Source organism: Microtus ochrogaster, linkage group LG1, assembly GCF_000317375.1.
Source record: "Microtus ochrogaster isolate Prairie Vole_2 linkage group LG1, MicOch1.0, whole genome shotgun sequence".
NCBI classification, from domain to species: domain Eukaryota; kingdom Metazoa; phylum Chordata; class Mammalia; order Rodentia; family Cricetidae; genus Microtus; species Microtus ochrogaster.
This window is the reverse complement of record NC_022027.1, coordinates 17,043,221-17,049,634: the sequence shown is the minus strand read 5'-3', so window position 1 is coordinate 17,049,634 and position 6,414 is coordinate 17,043,221.

The following is a 6,414-nucleotide window of genomic DNA, read 5'->3' as shown; positions in this document are numbered from 1 at the left end:
GAAAGGGACATATTGGTTTTGACCCTAAGTGTGTGTGATGTGTATGTTTGTGTGTATAAGTCCATTTCTTTGTGTGAGTCCTGTCTTTTGTTTTTTGTCTTCACAACTCATATATTTATTGATCATGGCTTTCTTGCTTTAAGCCAGCATTGACAGCTCAGTCAGTCTCAGTACCCATCTTTGTCTGAGACTCTGTCTCGGCATCAGTAATATTGGGATTACAGATAGAGTACCATACTGCTCTAGCAATTACATGAGAGTGAGGCATATGAACTCAATTCCTTCATTTTTGGTTAAAATGTTTTATCTACTGATCTATTTCTCCACCCCAGGACATACTTGTACATTAAGGCATAGAAACTGAATGAAAGATGACAATTTAAAATCATTAATCTAAAAAAAATATTGCTTTCCATGACAATTTGACTTTAAAAACTCCTTAGAAAAGCGATAAATAAGCCTTATTTTTACTGATGTTTAAATATTTTTATAAATTGTATTCTATTTTTTAATTTGATAGTATCTCTCCTTGAATACATACTTCTTGTTTACACAAATTTCTAATGTGCTAGTTTTTATGAAGGAACTAAAAGCTCTGGTTAGCTCTTCTTATGACAATTACTATAATATTTCATTTTTACTGATTGCACATTTATTGTGAATTTAAAATCCCTTGTTTCTCTCCTGTTTTGAATTTCTTTACTTTAAAATAATGTAATTCATATTTTTATATTAACTTTTGCTATTTTCCCTTCATTTTCTACCCACCTCCATTCATTCCTCAGTGAGGGAGAGGCCTTCAATAACGAATTAAAAAAATCTATCACATCACTTGCCACAGGACCAAAGTCCTCCTCCCACAACTAAGCTAAGCAAGGTATTCCTCCATAGGGAATGGGCTCCAAAGAACCAGATCATGCACTAGGGATATATACTGGTTCCGCTGCTAATTGTCCCCAATACTGCCTATGCCACACAACTGTCACCCACATTCAGAGAGCCTAGGTCAGTCTAATGCTCGTTCCCCAGCTGTCAGTCTGGAGTCGGTGAGCTCCCACTAGCTCGAATCAACTGTTCTGTGATTATCATTTTTTTTACATGTACATTTTACAATTTTCTTGTGCCCTAAAACCTAGACATTTCCTTGATTAATTCAAACATAATCTGAAATACTTCACACAAATTTTAAGACAAAGAAAGGAATTTGTAAACTGAAGCCCACCAACAAACACTTTTTGTATCTCTGGTATTGTTTCTCTGCATTCAAAGTTTTATTCTTATTTGCTTCATGCAAATGAGGAAATCATTTAGGTTTGTGTGAACTAGTTGCAGAGTTTCACTGTCCAGTACCATCTTTTCTTTTAGGTAGAAAATGTCATGTTGTTAAATACTTTGGCATTATTTACTTTATGCATGAATTTGATATAGACAGAAAGCAAATCATCAAAACAAAGTAAGGGCAGAGACTTTGCAAGTGAAATACAGTCAACATTACTAATTTTCTATCCTAAGAATAAAAGAAGAAGATAGACTCACAAGAAGCAGCAATATGTTAGTTGGTATACGACAACTAATCATTTGTTCGGAACAGGATTTTTGCAAGTACTGTCACCTAACATTTAATCATACTTGTTTACATAAATGAGTTTCTGTAAAATATTCAAGCTATTTGTAATCAATCCATTTAAACTCATGATTTATAATACTGAAACATTTGCTTTGTGTACTTGGACACATAGAAGGATGCTTTCCTAAGATATCTTACATATAACCTTTAATGTGCTGCAGAAACTGGTGATTGCACATTTTTCATAGTGATAAAATTTAAAATTATGTTTTACAATCTTGTAAAAATTTACAGTAGTTCACACTGGAGAGCCTTTGTTTGATGTCTTCAGAAGACTTCAGAGAGGTAAGCAATTGGTATTTCAGTGGCTTAATAATCTACCTGTAGACCTTGCCAGATAACAGTAGCTAGTTTTTTAAAGCATTACTTGAAATGTTCCCACTTGGTACTATTAAAATACTTTGTCTGGATGTTAAAATTATCTCTCAAAGAAACTTGGCTCTAGGACATCCACATGTTTGTCATGGTTTATTTCCCATGTGGTGTGAAAGTCATGGTAGTTGTACCCTGGTACAGGAAAGGACAGAAAACAAGGCTAATGATTATATGTTGTGGTTTGAATTAGAAGAGTTTTTCTTCCTCAGTTAATCCTCTCTGGAAACTCTGAAAGATACTCAGATTTGGGTCCCCCGGGAATTTTGAATTCTAGAAAGTTGAAAATAGATGGCAGTTTGGATGTTCACCTTACTAGACCTGGATGGAGGTGGGTGGTCCTTGGACTTCCCACAGGACAGGGAACTCTGATTGCTCTTTGGGCTGACGCGGGAGGGGGACTTGATTGGGGGAGGGGGAGGGAAATGGAAGGCGGTGGTGGGGAAGAGACAGAAATCTTAAATAAATAAATAAATAAATAGAAAATAGATATTAACCATCTTGATTGCTATTATATTATTTTCTCACTAGAGACATTAAATCTCCAAATATACCTGTCACATTTGCAGGGAACGACTCTTGAGATATTTTACATGATCCTCTGCATTAGGAATCTAGAAAACAATCCAAAGTATTATAGCCTAAGTGCTTAAACTATGCTCATTCCCCTACAATTCCAAAGCCTATTAGTGTATTATTGGTGTTTGTGGAGGAGTATGTGAAGTGCTTCTTTACTTGTCTGTTCTCTGGCACACCCTCTGTATCTATACTCCTTCCATTTAATGGACTCTACTTGAATTGGATTTCACTCCTACTTTATGACCTCATTTGTTCTTAATTACCTCCTTAAGGGCCCTATTTCCAAATTCAGTCAACATCAGAGGTTAGGTTTTGACCTCTAATTCAGGGAAGGCACACATGATAGTATTATAGTTACCCTTATATACCCAGTTTCAAAAAGACACAATGTAGTCCATAATAGAACCTTTATATATTTCATTATTTTAAACACCTTTAATCTCATAAGTGTAACAGTGATACTATTTTATCAAATGAACAATTTAATTCACACATTACTAGGCTTCTTTATTAAGCTATCTTTGACAAACTGATGTATATTTTCTCCTGACTGAAGCTGATATACCTACTGCTGAACTAATATTGTCCTTGGCCCTTGACTTGGCTTAAACAGGTTGACAGAAGTTTAATTGACACAGAGTGCATTTATACTTGTCCTTTGACCTTCTCACAATTGCTATGAGAACTTGGAGTTTTCTGGAAGCAGTAGGAGTCCCTTAAGACTGATGCCTAAAATAATAACTTATAGAATCCTAGAATTTGCAGGTTAATGTATATGATAATATGAGGACACAGATCTAGGAAAATAAATCACAATAATAGAGTTGAAGTAAATGTTCGTTTGTACTTACAATATTGCTACAACAATCTACTGGTATAATACCTTCTGCATACTACTATCAGAAATACTTGAATCTTCTCTCTCATATATGACATAGAAACCCATATGAAAAAAATTAAGACCATGTCTCTTAAATTGTGGTCAGCTAATTAATCAAATCTCACTAATTATTGGTATCTATCTTTGAATAAATATACATTCTTATCTTTGGTATGTTTATTACCTATCAAACAATCAAACTAAGATTCACTTATATAACTTAAAGGCCAAGAAAGAGTTACTTTCAAATTTTTTCTATAGTTAGTCTCAAATGATTCTTGTATTTGATGAAATTAGTTGCTGTTCATGCTTTTTGCAGATTGTTGTACTCTAAAGCACATTTCACCATGATGACCTCACAAGCAAAACTCCATGACCCCATCATTCCCTTATGTAGATGGCCTACAAAAACAACGCCACATTGGCAATGCCAATTTCCTTTGACCTTTGAGCAGTAATTTGACACTCACAGACTGCTGACACAGTGACTTCAAAATAGTGTGGGTAGGTGACCTTGGAGAAATCCAGAAATAGTGCAGTTTGAACAGAGAACCTTTATAGCTATCTCTTTTTGAAGGATTTCCTTTGAAAACGTTTTTAGAGTTTATATCCTGGGGTCTTTGCCTGATTAAGTCTTGGACATCTCTGAAATTCCATCAAAGCAGGTTCTTGTTGCTCCTATGCAAAGCCCTACAGTTATTTTAATGGCATCAGTATCTTTAGCAATTTTGACCACCTTTGTATATTATTCTTTGTCAAAATCTATATTATTCTACAAAATTTCTTCCATTTTCTATTCCTAATCTGAACTGCCCTCCTAGATAAAAGAATCGAACAATAACCACGCCCCAGTTGCAAAGCTATGCTATTTTGAAATTTCTCACAACAAATTAAATTATTATTTTCATTTAAACAATTTACTTCAATTATTATCTGTTTTAAACGTTTCTTTATTTTCTATGTAGATACATGAGAGTTGTGTGCACACATGTGTGTGTGTGTGCACATGTGCACCATGGAAAAGGTTATAAAATAATTTTCAACTAGAGTGACAGCTAGCATGTTGTTCCAAGGAGCTAAACTTTTGTCTTCCACAAAAAAAGTTAAGTATCCTTAAGGTTTGAGCCATTGTTTCTGCACAAGTGGATTTTTTAAATTCAGTTTCATTAGAACATTTAGGACACAGGTAAAACAGAAAAAATATTTTCTAGACATAAAATGAGTTACTTTTTACCCTGTTCCTAATAGAATCTTTATTCCCGTCTGAAACTTTGAGGTGGCTTTAATGTCTGTATTTATACTGGAATTATTCTCCTGAACTCTTACCATGATCACTTACTTCCTTCCTTCCTTTCTTTCTTTCTTTCTTTCTTTCTTTCTTCTTTCTCTTTCTCTCTTTCTTTCTCTTTATCTCTAATGATTTATTTTCTTTTCAATTTTATTTTTCTTTTATTGAAAATAATATTTCATACAAGATGTTCTACATGGAGATTCCCCTTCCCCACCTCCTGTAAGAATCCCCCCACCTTCTCTCCCCTCCTACACAAATACACACCCGACCTGTCTCTGACTTTTCAAAAGCCAAAAAGACATTAAAGTAATAATTAAATAATATAATAATAAGAAAAAAACAGAATAGGACAACATAAACTGAAGGAGAAACATAGCAAAATAGATGCAAATGCATACAGATTTGCATACATAGACATCCCATAAAAACCCCCAAACAAAAAATATGATATACACACACAAATGATTGTAAGGTTAAAATAAAATCTCTGAGAAAGCATTTTGAGACAAGGAAACTCCAATGATTCCACTGTGTCCACTATGTGTTGGCCTTCTGCTGCTGGGCATGGGGACGGCTTTTAAGAGTGCTGTGTATACTCAGTGAGACTCTGTTAGAGAAAATTAATTTTTCATTTTGGAATGACTATCAGTTGTATATAGCTTCTGGCTTAGGGATGGAAGATTGTGCCTAATTCCACTCTCAGTGCTGGGAACCCATATGTCCCAGATCAGGCAGGCATGCAAGCACAGACTCAAAGAGCTCAATGTTCATGAATCCTGCTGTGCTTAGAAAGTCCTGTTCTTTTGGTGTCTTCCATCCTCTCTGGCTCTTATTGTCAAACTGCTTGCTCTTCTACAGCCTTTCCTGAGTCCTGAGAGGAAGGATTTGATAAGAATAACCCTTTTACTTCTGAGTGTTCCACAATCTCTCAGTTTCTACATACTATGGTTGTGGGGTTCTCTATTTGTTCCCATGTACTACAGAAGGAATTTTCTCTGATGATGGTTGAGCAAAATACTGGTCTGTGAGTATAGCAGAATGTAACTATGAGTCATTTTCTTTCTATATCCTTTAACAGATTGGAGCATTTGGTTTCCTCTAGGTCCCTGATCTCCCTATTCTCAGGGTCTTAGGCTTTCTTCTCTGTGAGTTAGACTTCATGATCTTTTATCACACTCTGATAAATGTATTATAGGACTTCTATATCTGCATTTTCAAACTTTTGCAAATTCTTCCAGCAAAATTGTTCTAAATTCCTAAGAATGCAAAGGTGAGTTCTAGTTAAAGAAAAGATCCACTTCTCTTGTGACAATTTTCTGTAGTATTTATTTTTGCATCACTGTGACCAGATTTATTTAATAGAAAGAAATTAAATGATGTAACCTTTGTTTTGACTCATATTTACACAAGCTTCACCAAGTCATAAAAGGGAATGATTCTGGGGTAGTACAAGAGATCAGGACATCACTATAGGATGATGTTGTGATGTCATGATTTACAGGAAGCAGAGACAGAGTCTGGAAGCAAGGGCAGGGTGATATGAAATTCAAAGGTTGACTTTTAAGGATACACAGTTTCCAAAAGTAATGTACAGGGAGCAAACATTTAAAACTGAAGTCTGCAGGGATATCACAAAACATAATGACAGATACTTCATTTGTCCCT